Genomic DNA, 21,469 nt, shown 5'->3' on the forward strand with positions numbered 1-21,469 from the left:
CTTTAAGCTAGGCATGTTACTTCGCGTTTGATTTTCAGACACCAAGATTGATTGTGTTTTATGCTTCCCTAAATACCACATGTGGTCACTTTTCGCAACAAATCATAATATTCCGTGTATCTTAAATAGTATGTGACTCATCCTTCGCCCAGCAATATGTTTCGACCTGGCAACGCCGGGTATATACAGCTAGTATATATATATATATATATATATATATATATATATATATATATATATATATATATATACTAATGAGCAAGAAAAAATGGGGAAAAGAAATCTGGATCTGGTCGCCCTAGAGCATAACCCTTCATACCAATTGTCACTATCCAGCTCCCCTACTCCCCGGGGAGTTTGTCCCCATTTCCCCTTTACTCCTCACATTAAAAAGGGGCCTTGTGCCTAATTTGCATGGTGGGGTAGCAAATAAATACCCTATTCTTGGCCTTTTGGCCAAGATTAAAGTTTAGTATCTGTTCTTATTCTGTACTTATTGTGATATAAAGTGGGAGACACTTTTCTGTATTAATTTAATGTAAAATGATAAACAAGTTTACAACCAGTCAGTCTCAAAGCCATTCAAGTCATTCTCCAGATCATTCGAATTGTTTTTGAAGGATTCCAGTTATTTTTTAAGCTTTCAAGTCATTCTTATTGTCATTCAATTCATCCTTAATTTCACTAAAGTCATTCTAAGTCATTTACTTTTTATTTATTAGAGTCATTTAAGTCAATATTTCGGTCATTTTAGTTTATCTTTAAGAATTTCATGTTAATCCTACATTCACGCATTCATTAATTACACAAGAGAACGCGACTAATTGATATCGGCCTTGCTTTTTGCTCACGAGTGCATATATATAAGTGTTTACTTTAATAAGATAATTAATAAGATACATTGTTATTCCCGGTGGTAGGTTACTGTCTTCATTTGATAATCAGCCAATTCTATGCTTCTGCTTTGTATTGGGTGGCACACTCATTCTGAATAGTTGAGTTCATCTTATATATATATAAATAGTGGAAAATAACACAACAGGACAAGAAATACATACAATGTATTATTAAAACAAATAACGCAATATATCTGTTCACATAAAAATCAATCAAAAAATGATGCAATATATCTGTTTACATACAAATCAAACAAAATATAATGCAATACATCTGTTCACATACAAATAAAACAAAACATAATGCAATACATGTATCACCATACAAATCAAACAAAACATAATGCAATACATGTGTTCAAATAAAAATCAAACAAAACATAACGCAATACATCTGTTCACATACAAATCAAACAAAACATAATGCAATACATCTGTTTACATACAAATTAAACAAAACATAATGCAATACACCTGTTAAATACAAATCAAACAAAACATAATGCAATACATGTATCACCATACAAATAAAACAAAACATAATGCAATACATCTGTTCACATACAAATCAAACAAAACATAACGCAATACATCTGTTCACATACAAATCAAACAAAACATAATGCAATACATCTGTTCACATACAAATCAAACAAAACATAGCGCAATACATCTGTTCACATACAAATCAAACAAAACATAACATAATACATCTGTTCAAATACAAATCAAACAAAACATAATGCAATACCTCTGTTCACATACAAATCAAACAAAACCTAATGCAATACATCTGCTAACATACAAATAAAACAAAAAATAACGCAATAAATCCGTTCACAGACAAATCAAACAAAACATAACGCAATACATCTGTTCACATACAAAGCAAACAAAAAATAATGCAATACATCTGTTTACATACAAATCAAACAAAACCTAATGCAATACATCTGTTCACATACAAATCAAACAAAACATAATGCAATACATCTGTTCACATACAAATCAAACAAAACATAATGCAATACATTTGTTCACATACAAATCAAACAAAACATAGCGCAATACATCTGTTCACATACAAATCAAACAAAACATAACATAATACATCTGTTCAAATACAAATCAAACAAAACATAATGCAATACCTCTGTTCACATACAGATCAAACAAAACATAATGCAATACATCTGTTAACATACAAATAAAACAAAAAATAACGCAATACATCCGTTCACAGACAAATCAAACAAAACATAACGCAATACATCTGTTCACATACAAAGCAAACAAAAAATAATGCTATACCTCTGTTCACATACAAATCAAACAAAACATAATGCAATACAACTGTTCACATACAAATCAAACAAAACATAATGCAATACCTCTCTTCACATACAAATCAAACAAAACATAATGCTATACATCTGTTTTAATACAAATCAAACAAAACATAACGCAATAAATCTGTTACAAATACAAATATACAAAACATAATGCAATACATCGGTTCACATACACATCAAAGGACACATAATGCAATAAATCTGTTAACATACAAATCAAACAAAACATAACGCAATACATCTGTTCACATACAAATAAAACAAAACATAATACAATACATCTGTTCACATACTAATCAAACAAAACATTAAGCAATACATCTGTTCACATACAAATAAAAAAACATAACGCAATACATCTGTTAACATACAAATAAAACAAAACAATGCAATACATCTGTTCACATACAAATCAAACAAAACATAATGCAATACATGTGTTCAAATACAAACAAAACAAAACATAATGCAATAAATCCGTTCACATACAAATCAAACAAATCATAACGCAATAAATCTGTTCAAATACAAATCAAACAAAACATAATGCAATACATCTGTTAAAATACAAAAAAAACGCAATACATCTGTTCACATACAAAACAAACAAATCATACTGCAATACATCTGTTCAAATACAAATCAAACAAAACATAATGTAATAATCTGTTCAAATACAAATCAAACAAAAAATAATGCAATAAATCTGTTACAAATACAAATGAAACCAAACATAATGCAATACATCTGTTCACATACAAATCAAACAAAACATAACGCAATATATCTTTTCAAATACAAATCAAACAAAACATAACGCAATATATCTTTTCAAATACAAATCAAACAAAAGATAAAGAAATACATCTGTTAATATACAAATCAAACAACACATGATGCAATACCTCTGTTCACATACAAATCAAACAAAAAATAATGCAATACATCTGTTACAAATACAAATCAAACAAAACATAATGCAATATATCTGTTCACATACAAATCAAACAAAAAAATGCAATACATCTGTTACACATACAAATCAAACAAAAAATAATGCAATACATCTGTTCAAATACAAATCAAACAAAACATAATGCAATACATCTGTTACAAATACAAAGCAAACAAAAAATAATGAAATACATCTGTTCAAATACAAATAAAACAAAACATAACGCAATATATCGTTTAACATACAAACCAAACAAAAAATAATGCAATACATCTGTTACAAATACAAATCAAACAAAACATAATGCAATACATCTGTTCAAATACAAATAAAACAAAACATAACGCAATACATTCGTTAACATAAAAATCAAACTAAAATAATGCAATACATCTGTTACAAATACAAATCAAAAAAACATAATGCAATACACCTGTTCAAATACAAATCAAACAAAACATAATGCAATATATGTATCACCATATAAATAAAACAAAAATAATGCAATACATCTGTTCAAATACAAATCAAACAAAACATAACGCAATACATCTGTTCACATACAAATAAAACAAAACATAATGCAATACATCTGTTCACATACAAATCAAACAAAACATAACGCAATACATCTGTTCACATACAAATCAAACAAAACCTAATGCAATACATCTGTTCACATACAAATCAAACAAAACATAATGCAATAATCTGTTCACATACAAATAAAACAAAACATAATGCAATACATCTGTTTACATACAAATCAAACAAAAAATAACGCAATACATCCGTTCACAGACAAATCAAACAAAACATAACGCAATACATCTGTTCACATACAAAGCAAACAAAAAATAATGCAATATCTCTGTTCACATACAAATCAAACAAAACATAATGCAATACATCTGTTCACATACAAATCAAACAAAACATAATGCAATACATCTGTTCACATACAAATAAAACAAAACATAATGCTATACATCTGTTTTAATACAAATCAAACAAAACATAACGCAATAAATCTGTTACAAATACAAATATACAAAACATAATGCAATACATCAGTTCACATACACATCAAAGAACACATAATGCAATAAATCTGTAAACATACCAATCAAACAAAACATAACGCAATATATCTGTTCACATACTAATCAAACAAAACATTAAGCAATACATCTGTTCACATACAAATCTAACAAAAAATAATTCAATACATCTGTTCGCATACAAATAAAACAAAACATAAAGCAATACATCTTTTCACATAAAATCAAACAAAACATAATGCAATACATCTGCTCACATACAAATAAAACAAAACATAATGCAATACATCTGTTCACATACAAATCAAATACAACATAACGCAATACATCTGTTCACATTCAAATCACATATAAAATAATGCAATACATCTGTTCACATACAAATCAAACAAAACATAATGCAATACACGTGTTCAAATACAAACAAAACAAAACATAATGCAATAAATCCGTTCACATACAAATCAAACAAATCATAACGCAATACATCTGTTCAAATACAAATCAAACAAAACATAATGCAATACATCTGTTACAAATACAAATAAAAAAACATAATGCAATACATCTGTTCACATACAAATAAACAAAACATAATGCAATACATCTGTTCAAATACAAAAAAACGCAATACATCTGTTCACATACAAAACAAACAAATCATACTGCAATACATCTGTTCACATACAAATCAAACAAAACATAATGTAATAATCTGTTCAAATACAAATCAAACAAAAAATAATGCAATACATCTGTTACAAATACAAATGAAACCAAAGATAATGCAATACATCTGTTCACATACAAATCAAACAAAACATAACGCAATACATCTGTTAATATACAAATCAAACAAAACATGATGCAATACCTCTGTTCACATACAAATCAAACAAAAAATAATGCAATACATCTGTTACAAATACAAATCAAACAAAACATAATGCAATACATCTGTTCACACACACATCAAACAAAAAAGCAATACATCTGTTACACATACAAATCAAACAAAAAATAATGCAATACATCTGTTCAAATACAAATCAAACGAAACATAATGCAATACATCTGTTACAAATACAAATCAAACAAAACATAATAGAAATGCATCTGTTCAAATACAAATAAAACAAAACATAACGCAATATATCGTTTAACATACAAATCAAACAAAAAATAAGGCAAGACATCTGTTACAAATACAAATCAAACAAAACATAACGCAATACATCTGTTCACATACAGATAAAACAAAACATAACGCAATACATCCGTTAACCTACAAATCAAACTAAAATAATGCAATACATCTGTAACAAATACAAATCAAACAAAACATAATGCAATAAATCTGTGCACATACAAATCAAACAAAAAATAATGCAATACATCTGTTACAAATACAAATCAAACAAAAAATAATGCAATACATCTGTTCAAATACAAATCAAACAAAACATAACACAATACATCTGTTACAAATACAAATCAAACAAAACATAATGCAATACATCTGTTAAGATACAAATCAATCAAAACATAATGCAATACCTCTGTTCTACATACAAATACAAAAAACATAATGCAATACATATTTTCACATACAAATCAAACAAAACATAATGCAATACATCTGTTAACATACAAATAAAAAAACATAATGCAATACATCTGTTCACATACAAATCAAACAAAACATAATGCAATAAATCTGTTCACATACAAATCAAACAAAACATGATGCAATACATCTGTTCACATACAAATAAAACAAAAAATAATGTAATAGATCTGTTACAAATACAAATCAAACAAAACATAACGCAATACATCTGTTACAAATACAAATCAAACAAAACATAATGCAATACATCTGTTAAGATACAAATCAACCAAAACATAATGCAATACCTCTGTTCACATACAAATAAAAAAAACATAATGCAATACATCTGTTCACATACAAATCAAACAAAACATAATGCAATGCATCTGTTCACATACAAATCAAACAAAACATAATGCAATACATCTGTTAAAGTACAAATCAACCAAAACATAATGCAATACCTCTGTTCACATACAAATTAAAAAAAACATAATGCAATAGATCTGTTCACATACAAATAAAACAAAACATAATGCAATACATCTGTTCACATACAAATCAAACAAAACATAATGCAATACATCTGTTAAGATACAAATCAACCAAAACATAATGCAATACCTCTGTTCACATACAAATAAAAAAAAAATAATGCAATACATCTGTTCACATACAAATCAAACAAAACATAATGCAATACATCTGTTCACATACAAATCAAACTAAACATAAGGAAATACATCTGTTACAAATACAAATCAAACAAAACATAATGCAATACATCTGTTAACATACAAATCAAACAAAACATGATGCAATACCTCTTTTCACATACAAATCAAACAAAGCATAACGCAACACATCTGTTCACATACAAATCAAACAAATCATAATGCAATACATCTGTTCAAATACAAATCAAATAAAAAATGCAATACATCTGTTACAAATACAAATGAAACAAAACATAATTCAATAAATCTGTTCACATACAAATCAAACAAAACATAACGCAATACATCTCTTAAAATACAAATCAAACAAAACATAACGCAATACATCTGTTACAAATACAAATCCAACAAAACATAATGCAATACATCTCTTCACATACAAATCAAACAAAAAATAATGCAATACATCTGTTACAAATACAAATCAAACAAAACATAATGCAATACATCTGTTCACAAAAAAATCAAACAAAAAATAATGCAATACATTTGTTACAAATACAAATCAAACAAAACATAATGCAATAAATCTGTTCAAATACAAATCAAACAAAACATAACGCCATACATCTGTTCACATACCAATCAAACAAAAAATAATGTAATACATCTCTTAAAATACAAATCAAACAAAACATAACGCAATACATCTGTTACAAATACAAATCCAACAAAACATAATGCAATACATGTGTTACAAATACAAATCAAACAAAACATAACGCAATACATCTCTTCACATACAAATCAAACAAAAAATAATGCAATACATCTGTTACAAATACAAATCAAACAAAACATAATGCAATACATCTGTTCACAAAAAAATCAAACAAAAAATAATGCAATACATTTGTTACAAATACAAATCAAACAAAACATAATGCAATAAATCTGTTCAAATACAAATCAAACAAAACATAACGCCATACATCTGTTCACATACAAATCAAACAAAAAATAATGTAATACATCTGTTACAAATACAAATCAAACAAAACATAACGCAATACATCTGTTACAAATACAAATAAAACAAAAAATAATGCACTACATCTGTTCATTTGTTGATTTGTATGTTGATTTGTATGTGAACAGATGATCATAAAACAAAACATAACGCAATACATCTGTTCACATACAAATCAAACAAAAAATAATGCAATACATCTGTTACAAATACAAATAAAACAAAACATAACGCAATACATCTGTTCACATACAAATCAAACAAAAAATAATGCAATACATCTGTTCAAATACAAATCAAACAAAACATAATGCAATACATCTGTTACAAATACAAATAAAACAAAAAATAATGCACTACATCTGTTCAAATACAAATCAAACAAAACATAATGCAATACATCTGTTCAAATACAAATCAAACAAAACATAATGCAATACATCTGTTCACATACAAATCAAACAAAACATAATGCAATACGTCTGTTTACATACAAATCAAACAAAACATAATGCAATACATCGGTTCACATACAAATCAAACAAAACATAATGCAATACATCTGTTCACATACAAATCAAACAAAACATAATGCAATACATCTGTTCACATACAAATCAAACAAAACATAATGCAATACAAGAAAAATATCTTTCACATTTAATTATTTTTGATGGACGTGTACAAGATCTCTTTCACACCTCATTGTGAATAAATATCATTTTATGAATGATTCTGCTTTTGTACTGTTTCGTCTTTCAGATAATTTCATTTGCAGTTTTTCTCTTTACTAACCTATAAAATTACCTTAGTTAGTCGATGCCTGTCTTTTCCCTCCGTGCAACATGAATATCATATTCACACATAGGTTATTAGTCAAAAGCAAGATTCATTAAATAATAATAAATTGACTTCAGCACTTGGAAAATGGTTGTCCATCATCATCATCATCAACAGAACCATGTCGTCATGTTCATCATGTCGTCGTCATCATCATCATCATAATCATCATCGTCATTCGAACCATTACCAGCAGCATCGTTATCACTATCAGTGTCATCATCATCATCATCATCATCGTCGTCGTCATCATCATCATCATCATCGTCGTCGTCGTCGTCGTAGTCGTTGTAATCATCATCATCATTTCCATCATCATCGTCATTCTCTTTATCATCAACATCATTACAATCTTAAATGAAATACCAATTTAATAGACGACATCGTATTACTCATTCTCAACATCATTATGATCATATTTATAATCGTCATCATCATCATCTTAATCATTCTCATAATATCATCATCATCATCCTCGTCATCATCATCTTTGTCATCATTATCGTCAGCATCCTCCTCCTCCTCGTCATCATCATCATCGTTATCATAACTATCGTCACCAACGTCATCACTATCGTCATCATCATCATCATCATCATCATCATCATCATCATCATCATTACAATTGTAAACGGAATACCAATTCAAATATCTTTATTTGATGGTAAGAAAAAGTATTGTGGCGATAAAGAAGATAGTGATAGTACAAAACTGAGATAATAAACTCATATTGCATAACAAAACTAATTTGCATAATGGCAAATGCAATTTATTACCGATACGATCATGCAATTAAATTTGAATTCAGTTTAACAATTCCAAATGTTCTAGTAGCAGGAATTACTATCGAAAATACGTAATATTTTACATGTGTGGTTAAATAAATGCACTTGTACATTTCGTATATGACTAGCAGGACATGTGGAAAGTTCCAGAGTCGTATCCTTCATCTCTTGCTGCGGTCCAGTCTATGTATGTTTGTGCTCGAATACAGATCCCATAATATTATAGTGCGACATTTTTTTAAACTGAAACATACTTATTTAAATACTCTTGTCAGTATAGCTTTAGGATATATCTTATTATTGGTGTATAGGCGTAGGAGTGGCATATTTCAATTCTATGGACATCCGGTGCGAATGAAGACCCATAATATAATTTTAGTTTTATTTTTTTTATATACAATATTTTTATCATAGTCTGACGACCAGGAAAGTGTGCTTTTTACATTTCAACTTGGCCTAAATGGCAATCCTATCTTTTAAAAAGGGATGAATAATAACGTACGTTCAACCATGAACTCGACTAATCGTACTATCATATCAATTGAAAGCAATCTGAGGTTTTGTCATGTATCTAAAATATTACAGAATAAAAATATATTCAATTAAGAAACCTAATTAGAAACGTGATTTTTGAATCACATATTTTTTATAATAATTTAATTGTTATTAACATCGTAAAACAGTTTAATTTTAACTATTTTTACACGTGTGAAAGGTGATAACGTACGTACAAACATGAAATAACCATAGAGCATTATTGTATAAATATCATATTATTATAAAGCAATTATATATAGAGATTTTAAAAAAATTTGAGGTATTGCATGTATCTTAAATATTATTTAATGTGAGTAGAGATGTTTAGTCAGAAATTTCAAAAACATTATTTCAAAAGTTTAACTTGATTTTAACTTGTCACACGTAATGGGGTTTATTTTTATTTGTTTCTATAATTTGTAATTAACGTAAATAAGTATCCCGAGCAACGTTCGGTGATCCTGCTACAAGATTATAAAATAAAAACATCTAACGAAGAAGGAAAATACGGAAACAATTTATCATTTAAGATGTACGCGTATGTGTCAAGAAGTTTTGTTTTTCGATTGTTCTGTGAATATTTGTAAATCATACATGCATATATATATGCGCGCGCGCGCGCGTGTGTGTGTGTGTGTGTGTGTGTGTGTGTGTGTGTGTGTGTGTGTGTGTGTGTGTGTGTGTGTGTGTGTGTGTATTTGTTTTTCTTTTGCGATACTTTTTGAATGAATTCAATTATTTATACAAAAGTGCATTTTTACCTAAATTCGAGTTTGGAATAATGTTCCCTTTGACCAATTTAGTACACGAAAATAGGGAGCCACATATATATTGTTAAAATATAATCAGCCAATGACGCGTGTTTCGTCGTTTACGACTCATCAGTGTGGCTGAATCTAGCGAGATTCAAAATCGGGACCCATCATAAAAATCGTAAACTGCTACCACTAGGTTATCTCGCAAGACTGCTGAATTTATCGCTAGATTCAGTCACTCTAATGAGTCGTACTCGACGAAACACGTGTCAGTGGATAATTATATTTTGACAATATATAAACTCCTCCGCCAATTTTGGGTCTAAACACTTGAAATTTTAGATGTAGGTTCCTTGGACATGGATCAAATTTTTAAACTTAATTGGAGCCCAAAACAATAAATGTTAAGGGGTTAAAATTGAGGTCAAAATTATAAAAAATTGACCTCTCAGCCAATTTTTGCTCTGAACATTTTAAATTATTTTTTGATAATATCTATCATTTCTAATTGAAAAAAAATAAATACTTCAAATTATTCATAATTTTACCTTTTTGGTGCACATGTTCGGAAACTGAAAAACTTCATAAAAAAATTGAGTCCAATAAACCTACGCCTGTTGCAAGCAGGTTTAGAACACGTGTAATACAATAAAATATACAAACTAGAATGAGTCACAAACCCCGTTCTTGCATAAATGGTAAATGAGTTAAGTTTGTTTTTAATGAAATAGATTCAAGATAAGGGGAAAGCTAAATGCAAACGTAACATGAATGATGTATGGTCACGAGAGACAAAAATTTTGTTGAGTCTGAAGATGATGGATTGAAGGCCAGCTTTCGTCAAATTCTCCGATGAGAGTCAAGTTATGACGCTGCTTATTAAAGAAATTCTAAATATCAACTGTACAAAAATTTCTGTGGTGACGGCCATCATACACAGACGCTAAATTATTGATTAAATACTGAATATTTCAAATATCTGCAAATATGTCCAAGGCAACTAAGCGACTGTCCATATATAATTGAATATGAATCACCTCATTTCTCATATACATATATATATATATGTGTGTGTGTGTGTGTGTGTGTGTGTGTGTGTGTGTGTGTGTGTGTGTGTGTGTGTGTGTATAATCTGTTTATTATACAAACATTATTGGTTACATATGTGCATACATGTTTCAGTGAAATCCCAATTCAAGGAGACTACTTCATCAAACAAAAAATATCGCTCCTTTTTTGATCTGATGAAGTGGTCCCCTTGAATTTGGATTCCACTGAAACATGTATGCACATGTGTAACCAAAATGTTTATATAATAAACAGACGATATTATCCATTGAGCACCCATTAATAATCATGTGGGTTTCATTGGATTTACATCTAGGAAACCTAATCTATCTATCTATCTATCTATCTATCTATCTCTCTCTCTCTCTCTCTCTCTCTCTCTCTATATATATATATATATATATATATATATATATATATATATATATATATATATATATATATATATATATATAAACAAATGTCTCCTTCAGTCTTTGACAGACTATAGATATCACCGAAGGGGCGGTGCCTGCGCGCAAAATTTTTGTGACAGGAGGTGCGCAATCTCCAATCACACCTGTCCTTAGTCGACATTGTTTAATACCAGTGGCCAGTGAATTGTGTACAGGGCGACTGGAAACAAATGCCGAGATAAGCGGAGAGCACATACAGCGCCTAGAATTCTCAAATGATCACCCATTTGGTACTAACCAGATTCGAGGTTGCTTACCTTTGATGATCTGACGAGAACCGGTGTCAACGCTATTATGCCGTATATATATGATCTTCTCCTTTTTTTTTTTTTTTTTTTTTTTTTTTTTATTACATTTTCACCCCAAACAAGGCAAATTGCCACTTTGGTGTAGGGGGCTACTATCAGGGGCAACAACTACTGGGGTACTATGTAGGGATTTGGGCAGCAAGGTGTCGGTTCACGTTACACTTGAACTTCTGCACGTCAGTACTATTGGGGAAGCAGGGACCTGGAATGGAATTCCAGAGTCTTGCGGTTCTGGGGAAGAAACTATTGGAGTAAAAAGATCTTTTACATCTAGGGACCTCTACAGTGTGGGGGTGGGATCTAGTAGCCTGTCGGGTTTGTCGAGGGTGCTCGCGTCGTGGGGGCACAAGTGATTGCAGTTCATCAGAGCATTCACCACTAAAATACTTGTAGAACAGGCAGAGGGATGCAACATTTCGTCGATGGGACAGAGGCTGAAGCTTAGATGCCAGTTCAGGGCCTATCAGATTTGCGACTCTCTTTTGAACCTTGTCAAGGAGCGAGAGACTAGTAGCAGATGCACCAGCCCAGATGTGGCAGCAATACTCCATACATGGGCGAATGGTGGCCTTATAGAGGTACAGGATACTTTCGGGTGTTAGTAGTTTTCTAGCACGGTAGAGAGAGCCTACCTTTCTTGCAGCGGCCCTGGCAATGCCTTCAATGTAATTGTTCCAACTCATGTTTCCTGTGAACGTTAGGCCAAGGAGTGTGAAAGATGGACTCTCAGATAAAGGGTCGTTGGCCATTGCTATTGGTGGTAGAGAGGGTTTCTTGTAATTATTGAATAAAACTAGTTTAGTCTTGGCAGCATTGAACGCGACCAACCACTTTTGTCCCCATTCCACTACAGATTGGAGGTCTTCCTCTAGTGTTTCTGCCATTTCTTTAGAAATGTGTTCATTCGTCTTCCTGTCGTGTCTGCCATAGAGTGTAGTGTCATCAGCATATATGCCCATCTCAGAGGCAATGTTGTCGGGGAGGTCATTTATGAATATCAGGAACAATAGAGGTCCAAGGATAGAACCCTGGGGCACTCCCGCATTTATATCATATTGTTTAGATGTGCGACCGTCGAGGACTACCTGGATTTTTCTCTTATCTAAGAAGGATTTAATTATGTTAAGTATTCTACCAGTGATACCGTAAGATCTAATCTTCCTGAGGAGACCCTCATGCCATACCCTGTCAAAAGCCTTAGATACATCTAGAGCTACCGCTCTGCCTTCCCCCGCTTTGTCCAGTGATTGGTATATACGTTCAGAGATCACGGTGAGGATGTCTACTGTGGAACGGGCTTGTCTAAATCCATATTGTTTGTCAGTCAGTAGTTTAGCATCTGTAAGATGATGGACTAGAGCATGGTTAATTATGGTCTCAAATATTTTGGCAAAAAGTGGGAGGAGGCTAATGGGGCGATAATTTGATGGGTCTGTCCTTTCGCCAGAATTCTTGAATACTGGTACAACAGAAGCAGTTTTCCAACAGCCCGGAAAGCAAGCTTCATTAAGACATTTGTTGTAGAGTTTGGAGAGAACTGGAGCTACTTCGGCTGAGCACTTTTTTAATGGCACAGCTGGGATAAGATCGGGTCCACATGCTTTTGAGGTGTCAAGGTTTTTTATGATAGCATGCACCTGAGCAGGGGTGGTTTTCAGATCGTCTAGTGTGGCGTCTGTCCGCATAGGAAAGTCAGGTAGGGGGTGGTTGGAAGGGTCCAGTGTGGAGTTTGAGGCAAACCGACTGGCAAGCATGTTAGCCTTGTCGGTTGCTGAGGAGACAACCTCGTGATTGTTGGTTAGTGGGGGAATGGTTGATTGCCCATTATTTACTACACTGTTGTAGATTTTCCAGAAGTCTCCTTGCCGCTGGACTCAACCAGTGCCGATTCAGAAGAGGTGTGGTTGGGATTGCGCACCCTTTGCCTCACAATTACACGTGCTACTGCCCCTAAGAGGTATACTTTGTCTTTCAAGTCTGAACAGAAGGATGGTATATATATATATATATATATATATATATAGTCATCCACATACAGTACTGTTTCACTGTTTCACAGCTCATCAGTGCGGCTAGATATATATATATATATATATATATATATATATATATATATATATATAAAGGGAGAGGGGGTAGGCAGAGAAAGATAGGTATTTTAGCGTTTTTTTATGATAATGAGATATATTATTTTAGCCATCATGCAGTGATGTACTTCTTAATTGCCTAAGAGACTTATCTGGCTTAAATAATGTCGCCCTCTCTATTTTAGGAACATATTCATTTATATATAAAATATTGTTTTCCGGAGAGGTGTGTTTCTTGTGCGTGGATAATTATATTCTTTTAAAATCTTCCTCTATTTCTCTATCTCTGTCCACACACACAGACATATATATATATACATATATATATATATATATATATATATATATATGGTATATTTATTTATACAAACATTATTGGCTACATATGTGCATACATGTTTCTGCTGTGGCTCGTTTCCGAGAAACAGCGTCAGCAGGCCCCATTTGCTTCCAAACCAAAATCAAAGTATAAGAATTTTTTATCAAATTACAGTAAATAAAAGGGGGGAGGAGTAAAAGAGGTCAAAGGAGATAGGTGTACATTGGTCAGTTTGAACTGCAAACTATGTTTGAATTTTTTCTGTTTTTCTATCTTCTGATTGCTATCATACTTTCAGTAAATAGACATCGTTATGTTTTCTTTATAACCTTTTCGTCTTTACGTTGCTGCCTCTTACTTATTCGGTCCTAGATATGACCTAAAACAATCTCCGATGGTGATGCGGTCTTTGGGGAGTGTGGAGTCACCCTTTAATTGCCATTGCTCCCAGGTCCACTCTGACCCGGACTGGTAGTACCTGTTAAGGTCCCAACTATGGGTTAAATAGAAACCGACTTGAAAAAAAAACATATATTCTATTAAAAAATTGTTTCTTCAAAATCACTGGATTCGGCATTAAATAACCTGAAAAGGGTTGATATGTCATAAACAAAAACAACCAACCTACTCTTACTTATTCCAGATTTCTTACATTGACCTTAACCTTTATATTTACTTGTCCGCGCACTTTTACTTTATCCTATTTACATAATTTCAGCAGTATATACCCTGTGTGTAAAGAGGTAAAGCATTCATTTATTAATGGGCATTCTTCTGGCCATTTTCAATTACTGTTACTATCCGTAGCTTTTCAACAATATTTTAGTTTAAAAAAATAAGATACATTATTTTTAAATGACCCTCGTGTATCTATCTATCTATCTATTTATCTATCTATCTATATATATATGCATATTTATATATATATATGTGTTTGTGTGTGTGTGTGTGTGTGTGTGTGTGTATCACTTTGTGTGTGTGAGTTCCATCCTCATAGGTTCCCATAACGGCTGGACCTATCTTTTGCAAATTTCACACAAAGCTAATTTATATGTTTTGCAGTGTTCTTAGATATGTTTTGTACAGAAATTACTCCGATCGAAAATCGAAAAAAATCCGATCTTAAAAGTAATCTTTCTCTCTTACAGATAAAAAAGACGAATTTTTTTACAGAAGAAGTATTTTATATTATACCGACCAAAAGAGATAATTCTAAACAAATCATTTTTTCCTCTGTTCAAGCCTGGGTGTACCTTACCAATTTATTTTATTGTTTTTCTTATTAATGAGTTCAAGATGTTACAAGAACAAATTCCATTTTCTTGTTAGTAAGTAAAAATGAGATAGGATAGATCGAGAATTCGAACCTGGGAAGCTAGGTTTGAATTATATTCAGGAAGGAATTCCCATTGTTAGTTTTAATATAAAATAGCAGATATGTTTGTTTGAAAAGGAATTCGATTGTTTAAAAATGTTATTGTAAAAAGGAATTTGATGATGCAATTCTGTTTATGAAAACAGAATTAAAACAATGTCAGTTAGAAAAACGAACAATAGCAAATTTAAAAATGTTGAAAAATATCAGGTCGAAAATAGGTTAGAAGAAATGGGTTGGACACGTGCGAGCTAGACATGTGAGAATCATACATGTTTAGACCACGGGATCGACCAAGCACGTTTTTGGCCATGCGATAACGTCATGGCTGAGAAATGAATCTTCAATATAGTTGCTAGTTTTAGGATACAGAGATAGTTAGAGACTGGGAGAGACCGAGACCGAGATAGGAGAGTCGAGTCGGACGAATCCCCCTTTGGAAGCGAAGGCTTAGAAGTTGAAATAATGTAGTGACTTTGAATTTCTGTATATATATATATATAGGCATAAGCCTGATGAATCCTAGCATGGATGAAACGCAGAATATTCTGTGTAGCTTAATCGCCATATATATCTTATAACTTACTATATATATATATATATATATATATATATATATATATATATATATATATGCGAGAAAGAAATAATAATAATAATAATAATAATAATAATAATAATAATAATCACAATAATAATAATAATAATAATAATAATAATAATAATAATCCTGGAGGCTAATAGAGAGCGGAAGATTGTAGTTGGACACTAACCAGATCTAACCGTAAGTGTACTGGAACCTAAGGGGCTACTTCCGCTTAAATTCCAAAGAAGAATATACAGTCGGCACCAGCGAAAAATCAATGGTACACGGTTGTTGCAATGACTCTCGATTACTCTTTAATTTTTTATCCAAATGACAACCACATTTTGTTAATGATAGACGAAGGTCGTTTTTATCTTCCTATATTTCCTGTTGAAAGACCACGAATTACATTCGCATGCGCATACGCCCTGTATGTTAGACGATATGAAGGAAGTGCTTCGTCTGGAAGTAGTCCAAATAGGCCAACTTCCAAGAACGCCGTCAGAAATGGATCAATAAAAACGGACACCACATGAAAAGGGATATCGTTTTCCGCTCTTGCGTTCGGTAAAAATCAATTTAATGCGGACATTGATTTCAAGATAATATTTTGAATTTTGAATTTTTCATAAACGCCTGTTCTCTCTGTCTCACTCGAATATATATATATATATATATATATATATACATGCATACATACAAACATAAAATAAAGTACGCATCAAGTGCATTTGAAAGCCAAATCACAACCCAAAATTACGAAAATAAACAAATATTTTACTAGTTTGAAATTTATAATTTAAATATATTTCGGAGTCAATCTTCATCCTTAATATTTTCTTTCTTTCTTTTTTTTCCTTCTTCTTTCTTGGAAAAAGACAAGTAAGTAGTAAAGTTCCGCGCGTTCTCTCTCAGCAGTTGTATTTGAAAATGTCGGACTCGTGCGTTGGCTGGCGTTAATCTATTGTAGCCAATGCACTGTTCCCGACATTTCAAAATACAACCGCTGAGAGACGACGCGCGGATTTTTACTACTGACTTTTCTTTTGTCCAACTTTACAACATGGCAAGAAAGAAGAAAACAAATGAAAGAGACAAAATACTGAGGATGGAGTTTGACTCCGAAATATATTTAAATTATAAATTTTAAACAAGTAAAATATTTGCTTATTTTCGTAATATTGCGTTGTAATTTGGCTTTCAAGCGAACTTGGTGCGCATTTTATTTTATTCAAATTAAAGCAACGCTTCTATAACGGAACTCACACCACTGACGATATATATATATATATATATATATATATATATATATATATATATATATATATATATATATATCATTAAATAAAATAGACTTTTTTGTGTATTAATTCTATTTTAAATACTTTCCAACTTCCGATTAACAATCTTCACTTCTGGCGAGAACTGGCTGATAAATCACTATATTTATCATAAGTCCGAGTAGTTTTCAATCCTTCAGGATTTATCGTCAGGGATAAATTAATCTAACTGGTTTTGAACAATTTATACAGTTTTTCCTCTCTTCATTGGTTAATTATTTTATTTAATCTTTTTTCATTGGTTTTACATATATATATATATATATATATATATATATATATATATATATATATATATATATATATATATATATCCAGTACTGTTTCGCTGTTTCACAGCTCATCAGTGCGGCCAGGATCGAAACCCGATTGCCCAAATGACAGTCAAGGCTTCTCACCATATATATATATATATATATATATATATATATATATATATATATATATATATATATGTGTGTGTGTGTGTGTGTGTGTGTGTGTGTGTGTGTGTGTGTTTTATTTTTTATTACCGTTTTATCTGTTCGGTTACATATGTTTCGGATGTTAGACCATGTTTACGAATCAGCAGCATCGTCAGACCTTACAGAAATGGTTGTTAGTGTTTGGAAAAAGTTTTTTAGAAGAAGTACAAAAAAAATAGAGAAAAAAGGGGAGGTAGAAGATAATAAGGGAGAGGGAAACGGGTATCGACAATATTTCAGTTTTGAAGATTAAAATACATTAGATTGTATTGTGTGTGGGGAGATAGCAGATTACGGTAGGCATGGGTGGAGATATATGGATATAGGGAGGGGGTGGAGAGAGGATGGTAAAGAAAAAAGACGGGGGTGAGGAAGAGGGGGGGTAAAGAGGGGCATAGTTTCAATTTTTAGGTTTGAAATTTTGACTGCTTTTTGCTTGTTCAGCCATGTATATGAAGTAGATGAGAGAGGGAGGGAGAGAGAGAAAGGGTTTTAGTGTTTGACAAGTATAAGGTTCCATTTAAGATTTTAGTAGTCGCTATAGGTCGACTTGTTCATTTCAATTGACAATGAGTTGTTTTTAGGTAGTTAAGCTTTAATACATACGCTAACGCACGCGCAAATACGCATACATACACATACATATGTACATTTCTACACATCCATATACAGACACATACGCACATACACGCATATATAAACGATGTATATGCAGACATACCTGCATCTATATGCAGACATACACGCACATACACACAAGTCCGATACACATATGCATACTCATACATACATAAACACCTATACGTATATATATATGCACACACACCTACATATATACATATACTTGGCGATATAGATCTCCAGTAAGAAGTAGATGTACATACATACATACATACATACATACACACATACACACACATGTACCCACATACATGTATACACAATTACATAAATATGCATATTTATACAAATATAAATCTACAGACATATATAAACATATATATATACACACAGGCAAGTGTATATTTATACCAAGTAAATAAAGTAAAGTTAGGATAAATAAATAATAATTAATAAGTAAGTAAATACATGGGTGTAGTTAATAATGCGAGGTTAGGTAGACGCATCGTTAAGTTCATGTATATATGGGGTGGGCTCCTAACATGGTGCTTTGGGCAGTGATTATGTTTAACTTTATTTTCAGTGTTAAATGTATTGTGGATACAGGCATATACATACATACAAATACATGCATATAAACTCAGATATAGCTATACCTGTATACATATGTTCAGTCATGCATACCCATAGATACACACATATATTTACACACACATTAACACCCAGATGTACGCAAACACATACATGTGCACATATATATAGATATACCAATATACATTATGTATATACATACGACGCATCAGCACATACATTCATACACGGTACTTAGAAACATTTTTTTTTTTTTTTTTTTTTTTACATTTTCACCCCAAACAAGGCAAATTGCCACTTTGGTGTAGGGGGCTACTATCAGGGGCAACAACTACTGGGGTACTATGTAGGGATTTGGGCAGCAAGGTGTCGGTTCACGTTACACTTGAACTTCTGCACGTCAGTACTGTTGGGGAAGCAGGGACCTGGAATGGAATTCCAGAGTCTTGCGGTTCTGGGGAAGAAACTATTGGAGTAGAAAGATCTTTTACATCTAGGGACCTCTACAGTGTGGGGGTGGGATCTAGTAGCCTGTCGGGTTTGTCGAGTGTGCTCGCGTCGTGGGGGCACAAGTGATTGCAGTTCATCAGAGCATTCACCACTAAAATACTTGTAGAACAGGCAGAGGGATGCAACATTTCGTCGATGGGACAGAGGCTGAAGCTTAGATGCCAGTTCAGGGCCTATCAGATTTGCGACTCTCTTTTGAACCTTGTCAAGGAGCGAGAGACTAGTAGCAGATGCACCAGCCCAGATGTGGCAGCAATACTCCATACATGGGCGAATGGTGGCCTTATAGAGGTACAGGATACTTTCGGGTGTTAGTAGTTTTCTAGCACGGTAGAGAGAGCCTACCTTTCTTGCAGCGGCCCTGGCAATGCCTTCAATGTAATTGTTCCAACTCATGTTTCCTGTGAACGTTAGGCCAAGGAGTTTGAAAGATGGACTCTCAGATAAAGGGTCGTTGGCCATTGCTATTGGTGGTAGAGAGGGTTTCTTGTAATTATTGAATGAAATATATATAAACATACATAAGAATATATATATATATATATATATATATATATAGACCCAACCAGGCCCGCACATACACACACATATGCATATGAAGATACATGTACGGATCTTCAGTAAGATGTAGATGTACATACACATACATACATATGTACATACACACGCATGTACCTATATACACGTATATACAATTATATAAATATAAATATTCATAAAAGTATAAATATACACACATATATAGACATATATATATATTTATATATAGAGAGAGAGAGAGAGATGTGTATATTTATACTAAGTAAGTAATGTAAATTTAGGGTAGATAAATAAATAAACGTATAAATGATAAATAAATAATCGGGTATAGTTAATAATGCAAGGTTAGGTAGACGTATTGTAAGATATGTTCAAAATTCATGTTGTTGGTTTAATATTTAGGGGTCTGTATTGATTTGTTTGCTTATTGGATAAGGAATAATTCATAGTATCTAGGAAAAAAAGAAAAAAATTTAAAATGGGGAATAAAGGTTTAAAGGTTAAAATTAAGTTCATATATATATATATAGGGGGCTCCTAACATGGTGCTTTAGGCAGTGGTTATTCCTAACTTTATTTTCAGTGTCAAGTGTATTGTGGATATAGGCATATATACACATAAAAACACATACATGTATATAAATCAAGATATAGCTACACCTGCATACATACGTTCACCCATGCATATATATACACACATATGCA

The 21,469-nt window shown here is 31.8% G+C and overlaps 1 pseudogene; it reads left to right on the forward strand.

Moving 5' to 3' along the window:
* Positions 1-436: 436 nt before the first annotated feature.
* On the forward strand, positions 437-568 carry LOC145246324 (U2 spliceosomal RNA; annotated as a pseudogene).
* Positions 569-21,469: the final 20,901 nt, after the last annotated feature.

Source organism: Euprymna scolopes, chromosome 23 (assembly GCF_053919585.1).
Source record: "Euprymna scolopes isolate OS-2025 chromosome 23, ASM5391958v1, whole genome shotgun sequence".
Lineage (NCBI taxonomy): Eukaryota > Metazoa > Mollusca > Cephalopoda > Sepiida > Sepiolidae > Euprymna > Euprymna scolopes.